Source organism: Callorhinus ursinus, unplaced genomic scaffold (assembly GCF_003265705.2).
Source record: "Callorhinus ursinus isolate GAN/ISIS: 27379988/994484 unplaced genomic scaffold, GSC_fseal_2.0 scaffold69, whole genome shotgun sequence".
NCBI lineage: Eukaryota > Metazoa > Chordata > Mammalia > Carnivora > Otariidae > Callorhinus > Callorhinus ursinus.
This window is the reverse complement of record NW_027397131.1, coordinates 3639744-3661181: the sequence shown is the minus strand read 5'-3', so window position 1 is coordinate 3661181 and position 21438 is coordinate 3639744. Positions and strand designations below refer to the sequence as shown.

The 21438-nt window shown below is 41.4% G+C and overlaps 1 protein-coding gene across 8 annotated transcripts in view; it reads right to left on the bottom strand.

The window, feature by feature from the left end:
• RHOBTB1 (Rho related BTB domain containing 1) overlaps nucleotides 1–21438 on the bottom strand; it is a 117965-nt gene that overhangs the window by 52261 nt on the left and 44266 nt on the right. For 2 of the 8 annotated variants that reach the window (XM_025850277.2, XM_025850284.2), the window contains exons 1-2: nucleotides 11222–11342; nucleotides 8387–8437 (exon numbers count right to left, since the gene is read on the bottom strand). The gene's annotated coding sequence lies outside the window, so the exon portion shown is untranslated. Of the gene's footprint in view, nucleotides 1–8386; nucleotides 8438–10149; nucleotides 10466–10532; nucleotides 10813–11221; nucleotides 11343–21438 lie in introns of those variants that run through there. The other 6 variants (XM_025850275.2, XM_073886183.1, XM_025850274.2 and 3 more) reach the window with 5 other exon arrangements.

The window sequence follows — 21438 nt, the reverse complement described above, 5'->3', positions numbered from 1 at the left end:
AATAACACCATTCCTTAAAAATTATGTACCTAAATACACACAGCAACATTTGGGATAAACATTCAAATATTAATGCCAATTGGGATTATAAGCTGATTTAATTTTTTTCTTTTTTCCTATCTATATATTCTATCTTTTCTATAGTAACAAAGAAATTTTATAACAAAAAATTTACAGAAAAGTGAGGATCGGGAGGTAGGACAATCAGGGACTAGAATATTTATGTGTGTGAGCATACATTCTTCCTTCCTTATGTGGAGTTCATGTGTACTCTTTGCCTCCTCTCTGCATACCTTGGGAGCTTTAGGTGCAGTGCCTTTCAGGGCCTGCTGTTCCAGGAACCTTTCTTTTAATGCTGAGCAGCCGCCCACTCATCAACAATATCATCCTGGAGCTCCCAGTCATTCAGCTCTCTTGACTTAAATCAAAGAAACTAACATCTCAATAGATCCCCCTCCCCCACACACAGCCACTCATCCTAGAACAATGTAGCAAGAATACACCCGCTGAACACCAGGTATAGGAAGAAGCCAAAGGGAAAACCTCCTTCTCTAATCTTTCCAGATGGAGTCATCAGACTTTGAGAGATTTCAGTTCTTTCAGAGGAGAGTTGCTAGTCTATTTCAAATAAATGAATTTTTAAAAATATTAGAATCTGAAATATCTCAGGGTTCACTGTTGATTTTTGTTTGATATACACAAAGGGAAACAATTCCCCTTCATTGAAGCCTCTTTCCAGGAGCCTTAATGATCAGCTGCCAAATTTAGCCTTGGCCGCATCTCCACTTTATCTATTATTCCTCCATGCTATTGATGTGAGGCCAAATCTCATCCCTATTTAGAGTGCACAAGAGCCGGTGTCTTGATGAAAGGGGCAGTTGGTGAACATAAATTGAAAAGAGCCCGGAGAACATACTGTAATGAATGGGAACACACAGCTTCATGGCTTATGGTACTAAAATTACATTCACACAAAAGAATCAATAGCCTTGGTCATATTATACGAGAAATAAGGGAGGAGGGGGGAGTTGTAGAGAAGGCAGTCAAGAGATCAGCTGCTTATTAGGATCACTGGGGGAATCTGTTTAGTTTTACTTTAAGTACTGCTGCCTGTACAAGAATATTCTTTTTTCCCTAAGGTTTATTTATTATTTTTTAGTAATCTCTACACCCAATGTGGGGCTCGAACCCATGACCCCGAGATCAAGAGTTGCAGACTCTTCCAACTGAGCCAGCCAGGCGCCTAAAGAATATTCTTGACAGTACTATTCATAATAGCAAACAGCTGGAAACAACCCACCATCAGTAGAATGGATAAATAAATAATAAACTGAGCTCCAGTCATAATGGGATACTACACGGCACTATAGTAAAATGGATGAACTCCTGCTACATACATTATGAATAAGCCTCCCAAACACAACATTGAGGGGAAGAAACCAGACATTAAAGAGATTTTGTTTATGTAAACGTTCAAAAGCAGGCACAGTGAGTCCATGGTATTGGAAGCCAAGGTAGTGGTTACCTTGGCTGGGTAGTGACTGGATAAGGATTTAAAAAGAGCTTCTGGGTGCTGGCGATCTTCTGTTTCTCCATGTTGGTACTGGTTGTGTGGTAGGAAAATTCTTTTAAGTTATATTCTTCTGATTTTTGCATTTTTCTTTAAATAAGATGCATGTCGATAAAAATGTTTTAAATTCAGATTCCTAGGCCCTAACAAAAATCTACTGACTGTAGGTTATGGGTTTCCTGGGGTATTCCAATGGAAAGCAAAGGCTGAGAATCACTTGACGGGATGATCTACATCCAGTAGTGTGCTGGAGCCAGCCCCCACCTGCGCATGAGAACTGGTTGTTAAATTTTCAGGATTTTTACAAACCTGTTAAAGCATAATGTACAGAGTTGTCAAGTCACTATGTTGTAAATCTGAAATTAATGTAACATTGGGTGTCACTCTACTTCAAGAAACAAATAAATAAACATAAATAAATTAGGGTCAGTATTAAAAATTAAATTATACCAAGTTTTGATTAAAGAAATCATACTAAAAACAAAGGTACTAAATTCTCAAAACTCATCATTTTCTAATTATTTTATTATATTTTACTATTACCTACATTTTGGGGTTATTTATGCCAATTTTATCTGTATGGTGGAAATACTAGATCGCAGTGGGCTACTGGGCCATCTCTCCCAACTCCACACTCAGTCACAACAGTAGCTTGAAATTGGCCGTGGTGGGAGTCTTTATACCACAGAAATTGGCAACCACTACAATTCAGGGCTTGCTTTGTTGTTTTGTTGCTTGTCTTAAGAAAATGATTAAAAAATCCTAACAATGCAGATTAAACTTAAAAGTGTGTTACATGTGGAGCTGTTACATTGTGAACAATACATTTAAGGAAATATCTTTACACTATTTAAAAGCTATTATCTGGTTCAGCAGAGAAGTTACTCGTATCTTTGATAAATGAGTACAGTTCTGACATGTCTTTGTTGTTGCACTTTTATCTTGCTCATTAACATAATGGAAAATATCAGCCAACATTTATATGGGAATTACACCCCTTCATCAATTGTACCACAGGTAGGTTGTGGATAAAAAGGTTCAGCAAAAAACAACCAGCATTCCATAAAACCCAACTAGCTTTATGGAATTTACAATAAAGAGTATTGTCTATTTTTTTATTATTTGCAAAGTGTATGCTACATACATTCTTTACGTCAGTAAAATTTATAATCAACATATGTATGCACATAAATGCATTCTTTTTTTTCTCAGAGAGCTGGTTGATTTACTAGCACACTGCTGTGTATGTACATCCCTTCCATGTTTAGGATTCCACGGCTGTCTATTATGATTTAAGAAACAAGCAAACAAAATAAGGTGGGAGTCTTACAGCCTGGAAGGCGTGAGTTTCAGCATAAGCTACAGTAGCACCTCGACTTCAGACCTTCACTACTCAAAACTGGCTCCTTAGACCAGGCGTTTTGGCATCAATGGGGAGCTTGGGCAAAAGGCATCATCTCAGGTCCCACCCCAGAACTCCTGAATCAGAATCCGCACTGTATCAAGATGCCCAGGGGATCTGTATGTACATTAAAGTCTGAGAAGCACTGCTTTACAAACAGACTCCTTGGTATGTACTAAAAAAATTTTTTTAAAGATTTTATTTATTTAACAGAGAGAGAGGAGAGAGGGAACACAAGCAGGGGGAGTGGGAGAGGGAGAAGCAGGCTTCCGTGGAGCAGGGAGCCTGATGAGGGGCTCGATCCCAAAACCCTGGGATCATGACCTGAGCTGAAGGCAGACGCTTAATGACTGAGCCACCCAGGCGCCCCTGAACTAAAATTTATATAACCAATTTGAGACTAGTCATCTCAATCTAGCAATTGGTAATCTGGAAGCGGCTAGCAACCGGTTCAGCCACTTCCTAAAGCTGAAGAAAAGGACACACATCTTGCAATTTACCTTTGTCAAACACTGAAAGGGAGACTGTGCCACTAGGAAAATAAAGGCGATCCTGGGCCCCTCGGATTATTAATTTAAAAGGGGGGAGAAAGTACAATAAGAAAAAAATCACCACAGTGGCTTTCCTCCATGTACGTGACAAATAGGATGTGCTGCCAAAGACTTGGTTCCAAAAATCCGAAGCGGGACAGCAAGTGCCACATGACACAGTGTGGCAGCTGGGGAGAGGAGTGTGATGAAACACTTCCCGGAGATGTAATTTAGGCCAGGGTAGTTATGAAGCACTGAGGGTGGAAGGGGAAATTGCTGTGCTTATGTTTTTCCTATCGATAGATTAGTCAGCGACACAGGAGGAAAAGACAGGGCCAGAGCACAGACAGCAGCTCTTCATGCTTGAGTTAACTGAAATGATGGTAGGCAAGTCTCACGTATTTTGAAATTGAAAGCATGAATGTTCTACCGGCAGTAATATTCTCTGGAAGCATTTCTTAGTTACTTGGCTGAAAATATAGTAGTTGCTCTGGGATGCAAGGGTCTATGTGGAAAACATGTTTGATGCCTCAACAGTGTCTGCAAGGAAATGGGAGCCACAAATCTCCAAGAGGAGCTTGGTATTACTTCGCAGCAGATACTGAAGCAATAAAATAATTCAAGAACGAAGAACGCCATGGCAAGCCTACAGTGCAAGGAAAACCGATGTAATCGTGACTGGGCCACTGGGACCTCCGGAGACCACTGGGCACGTTTTCACCCAAGAAAAAAGGTTACTGTAACAACCCCTTGCAATGTCAGAATTCAAACAACTCTATTCATTTAGGGGAAAAATGGTAACATTTTCCCTTAAAATACTCTAGGAAGGCAAAGAAGAGAAGAGAACTATCTCTTACTGAGCACCAACTATGTGCTTTACGTGTGTGATTTCATAACATCTGCAGAATTCTCTGAGACGTTGATACTGTCCCCACTCTACAGATGAGAAAAATGAGGTCCAAAGAAATACTTACATGTCACATAGTTAGTAAAAAGCCAGAGGTGCATAGACAGAATTGAAAAGCTCCATACTTGATTGAACCAAATGGTTCCACAAAGACAAGGCAGAAGAATTGGGAGTGGGGCTGCTATGCTTTGAGTCAGCGGGAGGACTGCTCTGCATTGGCGTCAAGGCGGAGAAGTGAGGTTTCTCTTAGTGCCCACTGTATCTTTACACAGCTGGAGTCCTCTTATCGCCCATTCCCAGATCTATCTTAGGTTCCCAATGAATTTCATACTTGATAGTTGTCATTTTGGCTTCATGGGAGGGTTTGGAAGACTTGGCACTTTTCAGGCAGTGTTATGTACTAGAAGCGAGTCCTGGGCTGGGACTTGGGAACCAGGGTTCACGTCCCGCTGCATCTGTTACTAACCACGAGAGTAGGTAAGCTAGATCATTTCTCTGGGTGGCAGGTTTTTTTCACTTACATGAGGTTGTCTTAAGTATCTCTGAGGACTTTTCTGGATGCATGAGTCCACCCTCCATGACTCAACTGCTTAAGATTTGACTTCAGTCAGAATATATTATAAATGACCTGGAGAGTTAACAAATTTGTCCAGACAGGCCTGCTATGTGGTTCAAGTTAGATCAAAAACAAAACTAACAAAACAAAAAACCCCGTAAGAATAATTATTTAACTCCTGTGTCTACCATCTGCAAAAATAACCTGGGATGAAATGGTTTAAAGTGTTTCTCTCCCCTGCCCTCCAGGAGTTGATTTAAAGCAAACACATGTTCAAGTTCTTAGGCAGACCTGGGTGCAAATCTAAGCTCTACCTTCTGTTAGCTCTTTGAACTTAACATATCTGAGTTCCATTTTTTTGCTTCTGTAAAATTGGAATTTGGTAATTTTAGATGAAATGCAGTAAAATGTCTGGCATCTAACAGGTGCATAATAATCACTGGTTATTATTATTCTAGTGCTCATTAGGGGTTTGGACTATGGTTGAGTAACAATTCAAAGGAACTTTCCTCACAGAGGGATGGAGCCTGAGAATGGTAACCTCATTAGTATGGGGAACTTGGCATTAACCTGTGTCTATGCAATAAATAAACACAGGTGCAGAGTGGAGAAATGGAATTGCTTCTTCTGTACCTACTGGCATCCCCTTCTTTCTTTGTAAAACTTCCGAATTCATCCCTTAGTGGAGAGAACCTTGCCAGAGACAATGCTAATGTACTAGATGGGACAGCTGGAGGGAGTATTTGGAGACAGAAGTGTCTTGGGCCATCTGGAAAGAGTGACTGTCATACCCACAGTTCATGTCAGTTTCTTTTATTTGCCTATTTCCCAGTTTCTGCCCTATGTGCACAAGGAACACAGGATTTCAGGAAGAGGAGGTGGTGACTTTTGAAAAAAAAATAATTTGGAGGCTGATATATAACTAACCCGTCCATACACATCCCACCCATTTGAGTGACTGCCTCTTGGTCTTCCCAGCAAAGCTTCCCTCCCCACTCCCCGACTCTCGCACCTCCTGCCCCTTTCTACACAACATAGGCCACTTTTCGTGACTTAAGTTTCATTCCTTCTCCAAGTTTTGTTTTGGTGTTGTGAGGCTGGTGGGAAGCCTGAGTGCAGAAAAGAAGATGAACGCAAAAACCAAATTCAGATCACCTGTACTCTTTGAACCCTATTACATGACGCAAGAGTGAGGCCTTCAAACAATGAGACTGAAGTGCCTGTTTTCTAAAAGAAGACCAATCGAAAAGTTTTTTTTTAAATTCCTCTGTTTTCTACAGGCAAATTTCCCAAGTGAAGAACAATAAAATTTCAAGTGTTTCCATCCATGTTTCAAGATAGGTCAAGCATATGAACCAAAGGCTTCTGAAGTTCAATAAAGCAAATGAATGATTGCTATTTAAATTATTATTAGGGATAACATGCTAATTATAAGGTCTTGCTAACATCTGACTCAGAATATAATTTTACTCTTTATTTATTTTTAGGTTTTTTTATTTTCTAAATTCTGTGCCCAACACAGGGCTCGAACTCAGGCCCCCAAGGTCAAGAGTCACATGCTCTACTGACTGGGCCAGGCAGGTGCCCCTAATTTTACTTTTTAAATAACTACAGGTTTACAGTTGCTATACTGGTATTTTTATGACACAGCACTGCCACACTTAACTAAGTATCAGTTGATGGTGAGGTCTTAACTTGCAATGGGATCTTCTCAGTGTTCTTATGATCTATTCTGTAATGATACACTGTAGAACAACTTGTACAGGACAACGCTATTATAGGACAGCTTATAACAACCCCTTAAATACTTAAAAGTATCTCTTAGCTAATTAAGCTTTTAGGGCTATTAGCTTGAGTTGGGATATCAGTACATTTTTTAAAAGATGACATATTAAGGTTTTCTTTACTAATTTGTTCCCCATTTCATTATTTGTTTACTCCTTTATATAATACTGCCTAAGAAGGACTGACAACTGTTAGAAATTATTCTACAAAAAGCAGGCAAGTTGGGAAGAGAAGGCTGTCAATCCTGGTAAAAACTGAAAATGTCCTGCTTAATCTTTACTGGCCATTTTCAGAATTTTGGTTGGGATTTATCTATGATGCATCCAAATTTATCTGTATGTCACATTTTAGGCAAATTAAGGTTCCAAAAGGAATTGAGTACTTTAAAGTATCATGCTAAATAGTAATGCTTTCTCAAAGATGCTGTGCAGATTCAAACAGCTCACAATTTTGTTACAATGCTTTTGAAGCAATAACACCTTTGAGTTTGAGATACTGTAATTTAGCAGTTCTGGATGACGGCATAATCTCTCCCTGTTGGGTTGAAATTCTACCTTCTATCTTTTCCTAAACTCTCACTCATTTATCATCTATCCAGACAAAATATGTGCTTGAAATTTCTTCCACGCATACATGGAATTGCAAAGTAATTCCACAGAGTGGAAAATGCTGAACTCGTAAATGTACCACTGACCTCCCAATTCAGCGTTTTGACACGTATGATCTTGATTTATCCTCTAATTTTTCATACATGAATGTTTAATATCTTGCCTTTTAAATCTGTTTGTAAGATCCTTAAGATCAGAGATCTCCTGATAAAAACTTTTTTAATCTTAGTGCTATGCCAGAAAGTACACATGAATACTTACTATTACACCATTTTATTTAAGAGAAGGGTGTTTATCTTTTGCAACAGTTGGGCTGTTTCATGTTATTATATGAACTGTAATTACCAAGTTATCTTAGGCAACTCACTTAACCTTTCTTGGCCCCAATTTCCCTACTAGAGAAGAATTTTTCAACTAGAAAGTCTAGGTTTTAGTGTAAGACAGAATTTTTAAAAATCCTAGTTCTTCCATTTCCTAGAAGTAGGAATGGAATATATTATCTAACTTCTCTGAACTTCCAATTGTTCACCTGTCTTTTGGGGATCAAGAGAATAGTTTCACCTCAGAGGGTTTTTTTTTTTTTTTTAAGATGCAGAATGAGAACATAAATGTAAAGAATGCAACACATTATCCAAACTTTGGTTTATGCTAAAAAAATATGAGCTATTATTATATCAAGTTTCTTCCAGCTCTAGAGTGCTAAGACTAGAAGTAAAACCTTAATTATCAAGCACCCAGATCCCCAGCATCCTCAGTGATTCTGACGTCCCTTTGACCCCCACCCCTCCACAAAAGTTGTAAAGTACAAACCAATTCAAGGTTCATTTTAGTACCATTTACTCGTAGAGTAAAGAGAATAATTTTATTAATCACTGAACTTGTGATCTTCATAACTGAGTCTATGAAAAAATGGTAAAGACAAATTGTTTTAAGACAAATGACTCAGAAACTTGTTCTGAAATCCATGCTCAGAATTAGACACAACATGTCATCAATCTACGGTCATGGGTTTGCACTGAGACACTGACCTGGCTTTCTGGAAGTGAAGAACAGAACACCCTGCTCACAGCTGGACTTACCTACATAAAAGAGAGAAACACTTGTAAGTCCTACTGCTGACCAGGAACACATGGGGAGCCACCACAATTTTCAACACACAGTTTTCTCCCCTCCACCCCCACAGGGCAGAATCTGCTTTACTCTAGTGGCATTTCTTTGGGTCAAATATCCTGAAATAGTTAGGTTAACATTTTGTAGCATTTGTGAAAATATATTTCTGAGCATTTGGGGATGATACAAAAAAAGCACTTGGCCCAAACCCACGGACAGGAACAAGGAAAACCTTCCAGGCATTTTACCATACAGAAGTCATAGAAGTGGACACATTATTCCTCCAAAATAATATTTTGGGGCAATATCATCATAAGTAAAAGATGAAATGATTCTACTTTTTCCTATTAAATTATATTTGTATAGTTTATAAGTTGTGATACTGGGCCAATGGCATCAAATTACCTGTGTTTCTATTTTGACCTCTGTGATCGCACACAGCCCTAAGTACTTAAATTTACACTACCTTCAAAATTTGGGAAAATAACAACCAATGGGTAAGTTTAGAAGAAGGCTGCCCATGATTTTATTGCTTCCCAATGATTTTTCAAAATCTTCCACACTGAGAGGAACTGGTTAAACCCCTTTCCCATTAGTATGTCTAAATATGATCCAGGAATCTCAGAGGCAACCTAATATAATAATTTACTGCCTACCCCACCTGCAGAGCAGTAGGCAGACATTATTTATACTGAAAAGAACTTGTGTTTATTTTCTAGCAACCAGTGACTCCTAGGCATCTACAAAGTTACTGGAAAGGAAATGTAATTCCAAATTTCTAAAGAGTGTTTGTAAACAAACTTATCAATGTATGTTTAGAAAAGCCTAGAGCTTGCCCGAGGTTACACAAACACAGCCTATTAGCTATTTATATCTGCTGATAGTGAGAGGACTTTATACAAAGATGAAAATTACTGATAACAATATTTTCTTCAGTTTAGAGAGGATACACAGGACAGTGTAGAATATGCAGCCCAGCCCTGGTTGAGGAGGGAGGAGCCCCAAACTAGAGAAACCTCAAGTTGAGCCTCTGGCTGGGGTCCAGCAGAACTGCATGAACAGCACAGGTTGGGGCGGGGGGAGTTCAAAGTTAAGGCGACTCTTCAGGTCTTAACTTCCTGGCGTTTCCTAGGTCTGGGTGCCTTTGTATATGTATCAACCTTCATGCATTCCCCCCCTCCCCAGCAAATGTGTACAGTCAGCTCGAAAGGCACAGCTTGTGTGCTGACGAGCAAAGCCAAGTCAAAACCCTGAGCTTGGCGCTCCCTTCTTTCTGGCTTGTCCAAGTCTAAATATTGACATTGCTCCTCAGTTGAGATGTTTGATACTGCTGAGGATAGAGAAGGCGCAGCTAAAAGTAGGATCTAATGATATATTTTTACATAGTTGTGCCTTCCTTCCACTTCTTCTTCTTCTTTTTTTTTTTTTTTTTGGAGAGGGGATTGGATTCCCTTGTCTGCAACATCTCCCCTCTCCACCCCTCACCCCATTGTTCTCCCCGAAAGCTGAGCACACAGAGACAAGGTAAGGTGCTTTGCAAGCCCCTCATGGCAGCTCCCACTGTTGTCACAGCAACTCACAACAGACTCCATAGACACGGGGTTGGGGGTGGGGAGCGCCAAACTGGGCTGACCAGTCAACTCTCAAGGGGGTGCAAGCGCTAAACGGACGAGCGATCCACCTTTTCGGGTCCTCCGACTCCCCACGACTGTTCTTCGAAGGAAAAGAGCCCTCCTGTCGACGCGGCACCACCCCCTCCCTGGCGAAGCCAGCCTGCTAAGGGTGCCTGTTGTACATTTTCTCAGCTCCAAGAAGGGGCGCGGCTGTCCGGGCGCTCCTGGAAATCTCTTCTGCTTGCCTCTGATGTGAGGGTTCCCGGCCTCGCCGAGAGGCGAGGGCGGCTCCCACAGCAGCTCGGTCCCACAACTCTCTGTCGGGACGCTGCTGGCCGCGTGGCGCGGCGCCCCCCCCGCCACCCGCTGGGGGCCCGGGCGGTGGGGGCTCCGCGGCGGCTGCTCGAAGAATAAGTTTCATACCATAGCGCACTCACGACACAGAACCTACCCTGAAGCCGAGCGAGACGCGAGCTCTCTCCGCCTTCAAGGGTTGGGGGGAGCGGGGGGGTCCCCGCCACTCAGCAGCAGCCACGACTGCGCGCGGTCGCGGGTGTGCGGGACCCCTGTTCGCCGCGTGCCGCCCGCCGCCCAACTTTGCACAAAGGCAGCATGGCACTGCTTCGCCTTTCGGGCTCGCCCAGCGCCGCGGCCGCTCGTCCCCGTCCGGGGGAGAGGGGCTCGCCCTTTCCCACCCCAGCCCTCCCCTTCTCCTCTTGCCCCCACCCCGCTCCCAGGCGGGCCAGCCGGGCGGAACCGAGCGCCCGGCCCCGAGCTCCGCCGCCGTGGCGGCCGCCGCTCGCACTGTGACGTTAGCAGCCTTCGCGGCTATTTATATCCACACGATTGGATTTCATTCATGAAACCGGGGCCTGGTGTGTCTGTGCGCTAGGGCGCGGGTGGCAAAGGTGCCTCAGCTTTACGCAGACCCGGGGGGTGGGGAGGGCCGGGGCTGGGAGGCGGACTGCCCCGGACGAACATGCACGGAGCACGGGCGCCCCCGACCCTTCTCCCAGGCGGCCGGGACGGTCGGGTCAGGGCGATCCGGGGCCCCCGTCCCTACCCGCGGCGTCCCACCCACACCCGTACAACTGCTGGCCCTTTGTCCCAGGCTCTGGAAAAGTAAGTTGGGCCACTAACCGGCTGGGCAGCATGGCTTTCTTCCCCCTAGGAGCTGACCGGCCGCGGACTCCGAGGGAGGACATTGGCTTTTGTTTCAAAAGCGAGCCCAGCTGCTGACTAAGGACTGCGTTAGCCCAGCCTCCTCCTGTCCTGGGAGGCTGCACGTGCTGGCGGGCTCCCCCCCCCCCCCCCCGCCCCGGGTTACCTTCCTCTGTGACTTGGGGTCCCTGCAGGGGGCGTAAGCACGACCTGGCTGTCCCCCCACCCGAGGAAGGAGGGGATTTACTACCTCCTGCAAATGGCTGAGTGAGGAAGTGAAATTGGCTTCGGGTGCTCCTGGGTTGTCGGAATTCTTGAAAGCCCAGGACAGTCCAGTCCTCCTGGTGAACTTTTCTCTAAGCTCTTCTAGGCTGACTGTGACCTCTGAGGACAGGACCAGGGGCTGTCTGTATGCATTCATAGAACAAATACTTATTGTGTGCCCACGGTATGGTAGGTACCCTGTCCAGCTCTAAGAAAGTGACAATGCACACAACCAGCCTTGTCCCAGCCCTCAGGGAGCTTTCAGTCAGCTTGCTAAAATTAGTGTGCCTTACACCTCCTCACTCCCGGCCTATAAAAAGAGGCAACTGGGGAATAAAGGTATTGATGTGTTCAGCTACCTTATGGAATTCATTCATTTAATAAACCTGTGTGGAGGCTGCTGTGTACCAAGGGGATACAAAGAGGGCAACAATGTGTCCTTAGTCCCCAAGGAGTTCTCAGGTGCTGTGTTCCTGAGATGTTGAAGGGGGGGCGGTTGGGGGGGGCGGTTGGGGGGTGGGGGTGGGGAAGGGGAGCCTTTTAAGGGCAACCTGATTCGTTTAAGCCATCCCCATTGAACTGTCTTTGGAAATGGAGTTATTGGTCCATAATCTTTGAGAAGATTCTTCACCAGGAGGATTGGACTGTCCTGGGCTTTCAAGAATTCCGACAACTCATGAGCACCCGAAGCCAATTTCACTTCCTCACTCAGCCATTTGCAGGAGGTAGTAAATCCCCTCCTTCCTCAGGTGCGGGGACAGCCAGGTCGTGCTAACCCTCAGAAGAGAGGGTAGTGAAAAGTCAAGTATGGGGGTCTACTAGAAGAACTTCAAGACAGAGACATGAGGGCGCGATCATTTACTTGGCACAAAACAAACTTCCTTAGTCTATTTAAAAGTGACCCCATTTTGAAAGGTTTAATCAATACAGATTCTTTTCAGGAACACATTTCTTGGGAAAAGTTAATTAACCCTGTTCATTCCTAGCAGTCAGTCAAGCTAGTTCTCTTCAAACTGCCCTGGGGGCTAAGAAATAGGGTAGAAACTCAAAAGAAACAGAATGAACGTGTATTGCGGCGCTCACATATGACAGGCAATGGTCTAAGAGGTTTAAAACAATTTTCTCAATTAATACAACAACTGATAAGATAGATGCTATTATTATAACGATTCTATATATGAGGAATTTTATATATGCAGAAGTTAAATTTTTTTTTGAGATTTTGACAGCTGCATTTGCACGTGCGTTAGCCTGTACCAAAGCCTTCTTTTATCGCTAACCTGCTTTTTGACATCCTGCCTTTCTTCACTTTCTTTCATTTCCTCAGTTATAAATTAAAAGAGTTAAGCGTCATGCTTAAGCAGCAGGCAGGGGCTAGTACCAGAAAGACACCTATACAAATACCCACAGTTGGTAGGCTACCATTTGCCATCCATCCCCAGGAAGTACTGAGGCTCAGGTCTTCCAGAAGTGCTTCTTCTATAGGGCCCAAAGAACAAACAGTCATCATAGAACTACCCAGTTTGATGCCTCGATCTGAGGGAAACTGACAGGAAGAACTTCCAGGAAAATAAAATGGTGTCACTGATAATTCAGATAAGGCAGAGGAAAAGTCACTAAGTCCTTCCAAACAAGAATAGTGATCTGAGCAAGAGATTGCCTCAATGGTGCTTTGCAGCCCCCAAGTTTTACACATAAAACCCCTAATTCTGGAAAAGTGGGAGATAATGAGCAAAAAGTACAGACTAACAGGAAAGGAGAGAAAAGGAACAATACGAAGAATCCCCTGAGTCACTGCCATGAATGTATCCCTGTTCTTGTTATTACCATAAAATAATCCACATTTGCATAAAATTGTTGCATGCTAATAAAATCAATACTATTAGCTTTTAATAAGTATTCAAAATTGGTACTTAAGCTTAATTAAACCAACACTGTGTATCTAAACACTTTTGGGATTGTATTGCACAAAAGCACTGTAGAAACTTTTGACTGCTTTTATGGTAAATATTTACGAAAGTCATAGGATTAAAAAAAATTCCCACAATTAAGACACAGAATGGTTCCATTATCACAAATGAACTTCCACATGCTATCCTCTTTGTATATGCATCCCCCCAACATTAATCTGTTCTCCATCTCCAGAGTTCTGCCATTTTGAGACTGTTACATTAGTGGGGAACATACAGTTGTTGTTGTTATTGTTTTTTAACTAAGCATAATGCCCCTGAAGTTCATCCAGGGAGTTGCTTGTATCACTAGCTCGTTCCTTTTTATTACTGAGTAAATTTCTATTATATGGATGTACCAGAGTTTGTCCATTTGCCTATTGATGTTTCCAGTATTTTGCTATTACCAATAACACTTCTGTAAGGGTTTGTACATAGATAGTTGTACGAACCTAAGTTTTTATTTCTTTGGGATGAATGCCAAAGAATACAATTGTTGGGTCATATGCTAAGAAACTGTCAAGCTATGTTCCAGAGTACCATAAACATTCCCACCACTAATGTACCTAGTTTCTGCACATTCTCACCAGCATTTTGTTTTATTACTATTTTTTTTTAGTTCACTTGTTCAGTAATTTTGTAGGGAAAACTCACTGTTTTAATTTTCATTTCCCTAGTGGCTAATGATTTTGAACATCGTTTCACGTGCATTGCTGCTATCCATATCTCTTTTTGCTTAAATATCTGTTCATGCCTTTGGCCTATTATGTAATTGGATTATTATTATTTATTTTTACTATTGAGTTTTTAGAGTTTTTTCAAAAATATATTCTAGGATCATAGAATTTTCAAATTGCAAATTAAATACGACCTCAAGATAATTCTATTTTCAATTCAATCACTTGTTCAACATTTCTGTTGCCATCAGTTTTATAGAGAATATTCTCAGATACCTACATAAAGTATCCTCAAGTACTTACATAAAACTCCTATAGAGAGAGCCTTTTCAGGATTATTTTATAAACTGCATTTCAGCGGTGGGTAACAGACTCTCACAGAACTGCCAGCACGTGGCGGCCGCCCAAGGGGCCGAGGCCCCGCCTCCACGCAGGCGCAGACGCTCCTCCGCGCCTCTTCCTCCTCGGATGTAGAATTGGGTGTTGTCATTGGCTGTTTAGAGGAGAGTGTCCTGGGTGGCGAGTTCCAGGTATTAGAGAAATTTCACAGGCAAGTACTACCAAGGCTTGCGCACGTGGGAGAGAAGCAGCTCATCCATGTGCCTGGTTTTAAGTACAGATGCGTTTGGTAGAAAGATGTTAAAAAACAGCTGTTGGAGCCGATTTCTGGAGTTACCATGGCAGCTTTCCTGAGAGCCAACAACTGTGGCACTGAAAAGATGCAGTGGCTGGTGGCATAGTCGATCTGCTGGCCCACATTTTTGGGGTTTTCTGGCTTTTAAAGAAACGCTTCTGGACTCCAGAGCAGAAAAAGAGCTCTGGACCCTGGACTCAAGCGGTGGTTTAGTGGCGACTTGTTCGTACAGACCGTCTTGCGTGCCAGCTCTGGAACTGCGGCTCTAGCTCCCACCGCCCGGCAACCCGGTCGGCCTGACAGGCTGGGTTCGGCTCCCGCTAATGGGGACAGCCAGGTAAGACTGACTCTGTTCTGGGGCTCTTCATTCAAGCTAAGCATTGAAAGCCCCAAAAGGAAATGACCTGACCCTCGTGGGACCTCTGTGTCTCCTGAGACCTGAGAATTCAGGAATTCTAGTGCTTCTGCCAGAAGCTGCTTCTCCAAGATGTCCGACTACTCTGGGGCCAGATGTTGCCCAGCATTCCATATGGAGGGGAGGGGCCCTTCCCCAGCTTCCATGTAGCTGATATATCACCAACATGGAAACACCTGCCATCACAAACCCTTTCTGTCCCAAGTGCTACAGGCAGGCTTTGCTTGAATCTGTGTGTTCATAGCTTTTTCATCTGGGTAAGACACTGAAAACCCTTACGTCCAAGTGGCTAAGCTGTGTGGGTTTTTGACTGCTTGGGAATTTACCTTGGGTGTTACTCAAACTCTGGAGCTCTCTGAAGCTTCTATTTTCTGTTCACTGTTTTGGGAAATCTGAACTAGTCTTGGCTGTGGGAATCAACTGGAAGAGATGTCATTTACCTGAAAACTACAAGTGGAAATGAACTCCTAGCCTTGGGTTTGTAGTCCACTTATCACTGTCAGTCCTGATTTAGTCTCTTTGACAAACTTTTTCTAAAGTACCATTTAAGTATTGAAGATCTAGAAAGTATAGATAGATGCATGGACAGATGAATACATGAATACTCAAGATAATCTAGTTGATCTAATCTTGCAATTTTTGTGATTACCCTTTTAAAGATAGAAGCATTAAATGTTCTATAAAGGCAAAAATGTTTTTCATATTGGAGTTCCTATCTTACCAGGCACTAATGGATATAGGCTCTGTGCTGGAAATCTACACAAAGATATTCTTTTCTTATAGTACGTTAAATGTATTTGCACAGGTTTGCATAAAAATCTGTATGGGGCCGCCTGGGTGGCTCTGTGGGTTAAGTATCCAGCTCTTGATTTTGGCTCAGGTCATGATCTCAGGGTTCTGAGACTGAGTTTCGAGTAGGGCTCAACTCTCAGCGGGAAGTGAGCTTCTCTCCTTCTGCCTCTCCTTCTGCCCCTCTGTCTGCTCATGCATGCTCTATCTAAAATAAATAAATAAATCTTAAAAAAAAAATCCTTTCTGTATAGATCTATTCATTAGGTTTTCTGTTGGGTTGGGGTGAGTTTGGTAAAAATGTGATTTTGCAAGCTCCACAAATCTAACTACTTTCCTCTTCCTGTCAAGATTTCTCTTACCAAGATGGTGTTCTACTGGTCTAGCTCAGCATGTGCAAGAGGAGGTAGTAAACAGGTTTTATGGTTATCTACATGTCTTTGCTTAGTATGGTGTTACTGATTGGAAAACATATGTCATACCTTTAGAAAGAAGAAAAACACAACAAACTAATGCACAATGTTTATCTTTGATTTTAAGTAAAATATGATTTTTAAAGTAAAAGGATGATTCTTTCATAAAAATATGAAAATATATATCACACCTCCAGAAAGAAGAAAAACACAACAGTCATTAGATACACAATGTGTATCTTTTATTTTTTTTAAAGTAAAAATATGATAAAAAATCTGGTGAAAGGATCATTTGTTTCAGGAATAAGCTATATTCCTAATATTAAAAAGGTGTTAATGCTAGACTTCAACTTTACCTAATTAAAAATAAATGACAAGATTTATGTGTTATAGCATAATTAAGGCTCTCTTGCCTGACCAACTGTTTCATACAAAAAATACAAACTGTGTTTCTTTTCATGAAACAAGTTAAAAAGAAAAAAACCCTCAAAAATCAAAAAAATCCAAACACACATAAAGGTAGTGGAAACAGTAGGAAAATAAAATTGTATTTTGGCTATCCCACTAATGAGCCATATAATTCTGTGCTAGACCCTTAATCCATTGCACCTCAAAGTTCCATATATAAAATGAGGCTAAGAATCATAACTTCTAAAAAGCTGTTAAGAGGACTAAGTGAAAAAATGTGGAAAATGTAAAGTATGAAGCTCCACATACTGGTAAATTTGAAAATGGACTCATTATGAGGCCGTCTAAAAACACTGTGCCCCACAGGGTACCCCTTGATTTGTGAGTACCAAAGATCAATCATAGAGGAACTATATAATTACTGCAACTCATCTCCCAAGTGCTGACTGTAAGTATTATACATAATAGCCTCCGCCAAATTCTCTCTATAAGGTAGAAAGTTTAATATTTGAGATTTGACGTTTTTGCTCTGCCAGTGACTTGCAATTGCTGCATTTTCTCCCATTGTAGAAGTGAGCTAAACTACATGGAGAAACTAGAAAAATAAATGGACTACACACACACACACACACACACACACAGCCCATTTCCGAAGAATAATTCCACCTATGTGCATATCACATTTTTCTGCTTACCCAGCATCTCTAATATACGTGTCACTTAATCTTCATGACAAGCTTGAGAATTATCTCAAGTATGGGAGATGGGGAAATGAAGCTTTTCCTAGAGGGTGACTTGTTCTCTGTGAGTAGAGCGAGAACCAGAATTCTTTCTAACCCAGAATTCTAACCCTGATCATCAGACCATGTGAAAGTAACTATTCTGAGGTAATTCAGTGCACAGTAGACTAACTTATGTATGGATACCTCTTTAGAAGTAATACAATTTTTTTAGAAGCCAACTCACCAGTCAGCCCCTAGGAAAAAGCTGAATCATAGAGACTTTTCCTTAGTTGGCATTAGTCACCTTTTCATAATGGTTCCTTATCTGAAAGCACCAAGGAGCTGATTCCTTTCCCTGGAGATGCGAACATCTGTCTTCGTGCACACAACCAAGTCTCTCCTGATTTTTGTAAATATTTATGTTTACCGCCATATTTCACATGACCTCTAATTTACCACTTGGTAAACTCCCCTTTATGGACAAGTAGTTAACTGCATCACATGTGAGTGAGGTAAGCAGTTAAACAGGTTAAGATCAATATTGAAGGAGCACAATCCTTTAGCTTGTAAACATAAGCTGTGGACTCCTGAGTTCAGGCACAAAATCTCACTTCCCATCCTTGTGTCTGTCTTAGGAAAAAACTGGGGTGGTGCTGACGGTCACTGTGTCCCATCCCCACAGAGCTTGAACAGCAGTGTGAGCAAGAAAGCCCACAGTGAATGGTTTTTAATAATGGTGAATAATAAAACTTGTACAAGACACCTGAGTTCTAACTTCTAAGTACTCACGTATGCAGGCCATCTGTGTTACTTATGAAAAAGCTGCAATTTTAAGGGAAAACTACCCTTCATGGTTTCTTTTGTTCCACTGCCAACATTACATTGGTCATCCTTTATGATTATGAAGAGGCACTTTGAGATCATGAAAACGGTTTGCAAAGATTAAAGTGCAATAATAAACAGGAAAGGTACTAGCGTGCACAAATAATAGTAATAAACACCAGGATCACCACCAGACATTTTAATCCATATTATATTAGTCAGTATTGAGTAAGCACCCACTATGTGTGGGGTGTGGTGCTAAATGCTTTCCCACTCACATTAACTCCTTATAATGACTTTATGAGGGAGGTACCACTAGCATCCCCATTTTATAGAAGAGGAAACTGAGGACCAGAAAGGTCAGGTCACTTGCCAGAGGTCAAACCCTTATTTAAGTATTACTCATTTTAAAATAGGAACTCCTGATAGAGAAAGATTCTTCTGTCACATAATTAGCACTTCACACTTAGGATTCCTTACTCATTCAAAGTAATGCTGATTACAATGTACGACATTGCATTGTGTAATTGGAACACTGATGGGCTACAGCTTCTCTTAAACTCTGACATCATACTCAGGGAAACTACCTCAGTACTTTGTATTTTAGAACCCCTGGTAGGTTAAAGGTTGAAGTAGAGTTGAAGAGAGCTCATTTTTATGAGGTGACAACTTCAGGATTCACGGGGTCCCTGACAAGATGGCCAACACCTGGGGGTCAGGTGTCTATGAGAGATATGACCTCACTGCCACCATGGCACAGAAGGCACGTAATTTATGGAAAAATATACAATGCAATCTCTAGCTCATTTCCTGGTATTTCTTGAAATTAAATTATTGCTCTACTTCCTAATGGAACAAGTGCGTGCTATGATGGTTTCACCTTGTGCCAGCAATGTCAGGTTGATGAGATAAGAGGGGAAGGTTATGCAGAAAAAAACCCCAGCCCATTTTAACAAATGATGTGATTATGAAGTCTGATTTAAATATATGGGTAGTACAGAGAAGGCAGGGACTTAGGCTCCTAGAGAGCATATCATTCTCAATTACCAAGTGAAAAGTATTCCTTGATGTTTAAATATCCACATCTATCTAGTGGGGGAATAAGCTCTATACATAAACATTCATTAGTTTGAAAGTGATACTTCTTTCTTCCTAATTCTTGGCCAATCTGGAATCTCTGTTGAAGACCCTGTGTCCCTCACTCCTTTCTCTAAGTTCACGGCACCTGAAGGGACAGTGGTATTTGTGTGGGGTCCAATCCAAACAATACCTCTTTTTATTTTTACTTTATGTTTTTTTAATTTTATTTATTTATGTGAAGCCTGAGAGAGAGAGAGAGAGCAAGAGAGAGAGCGCATGCACGAACATGGGGAGGGGCAGAGGGAGAAGCAGGCTCCCTGCTGATCAGGGTGCCCCATGTGGGGCTCCCTCCCAGGACCCTGGGATCATGACCTGAGGTGAAGGAGACACTTAACCAGCTGAGCCACCCAGGTGCCCCCAACACCTCTTTTTAATAGTAAAGGTGATATATCATCTACTATGAATATAGGTAGTTCTGCTTTCTATAAAACAAGAACTCTTGCTCTTATAAGCACTACTGCTTGGACTGAGGTTATTGCTGGGCTTGATGTTTTTTTCTCAATAACATATTTGAGGTGGCTAATGGATGAAAACAGGCATATGTATCCTGCACAATAGTTTATAAATAGAAACACTAGGCACACAAAAGACACCCTGGTATTCTTTGTAAATTTGCACACTTGCATACTATACAGTAATTGGGGACTGAGACCCTGGGATATATTGAAGTGTCTTCTGAACGATAAAGGCAACATTAACTTCTATCCAGTATAACTGAAGCTTTAAATTTATTTTAATGTATTCCATTATATTATGATTTTATTAAACTTCATTACTAAAACGTAGCTAACTTAATTAAGTAAACTTAGCTAACTATAATTTAGAACACTTGATTAACCAGTTCATCACCTTTTTTTAGCACTACCAAATATAGTGAACAACAGTGAAGATGACCTCATTGTGAGTCCAGTCCATTGCCTTGTGAGTTAGGTAATGAGAACTCCAGACTACGGTTAATCAACTCCTTATGGGAGAATTTCCTTGGGCAAGTCAAGTCACTTCTGTCGGGGCTCAGTTTCCTCATCCATATAAAATCAAAGCGCTCACACTGGAGTGAAAGAGTTTATTTCAGTCTTGAGTTCCAGAGTGATTCCACTATTCATGTTGAAATCATTATGAAAAGACCAAAGATACAGTTGTCTCAAAGAGTATTTCACACTTTGGTTATTATGAAAGATTCAAAGAAACATATTCAGCAAGCGTCAAATGAGTTCCTTGCATGTACTTATTATTAAATTAAACTGAGTTTCTTTAATTACTGATAGCCCTTATTTGGCTTGGAGTTAGGGTTGCCAGATAAAATACAGGATACCCAATTACATTCCAGTGTCCTAGGCAATATTTGGGACAAACTTGTATTAAAAAATTATTCATTGTCTGAAATTCAAATGTAACTGGGTATCCTATTTTTATTTTATTTTAATTGATTAATTTGCTAAATCTGGCAATGTAATGGGTTGGAAAGGATGATGAGCAGGGAGAAAAATTAGATGGAAAGAAAGTAGACAAAAGCATTTTTGGTATTACTGAATAGTGAATTTAATAGTAAACAGGAGATAAATTAATCAAGTAACATCTCCTAAACTATCCAATTGGATCAGCCCTGAGTGAAACTCTGTTAATAAAGGGGAATAGTCCTTTACTTATTTATAAATGGCCAAGTTGGGGAAATACTTTGTATTTTATCCTCTTCTTAAAGTACAGTTCTTATTGCAAGACTTCTCAGGCTGTTTATATGTGACAGTAAATTATGCCTTGATAGGAGGGAAGAAGTTTGTGTTGAGCTGTCCATACTTATTTGATGAGGGAACCCTTCTTTTGATATTAGAATACTTATCAATAATCCACACTGTTCCACTGAATACACTTTGTGAGCATCAAAGTGAATAATAGAAAACAGTGGGTAGGGTCATTCATTCCAAAGAACTTAACATGGAGGCTTCCTTCTGATTAGGCAGACATG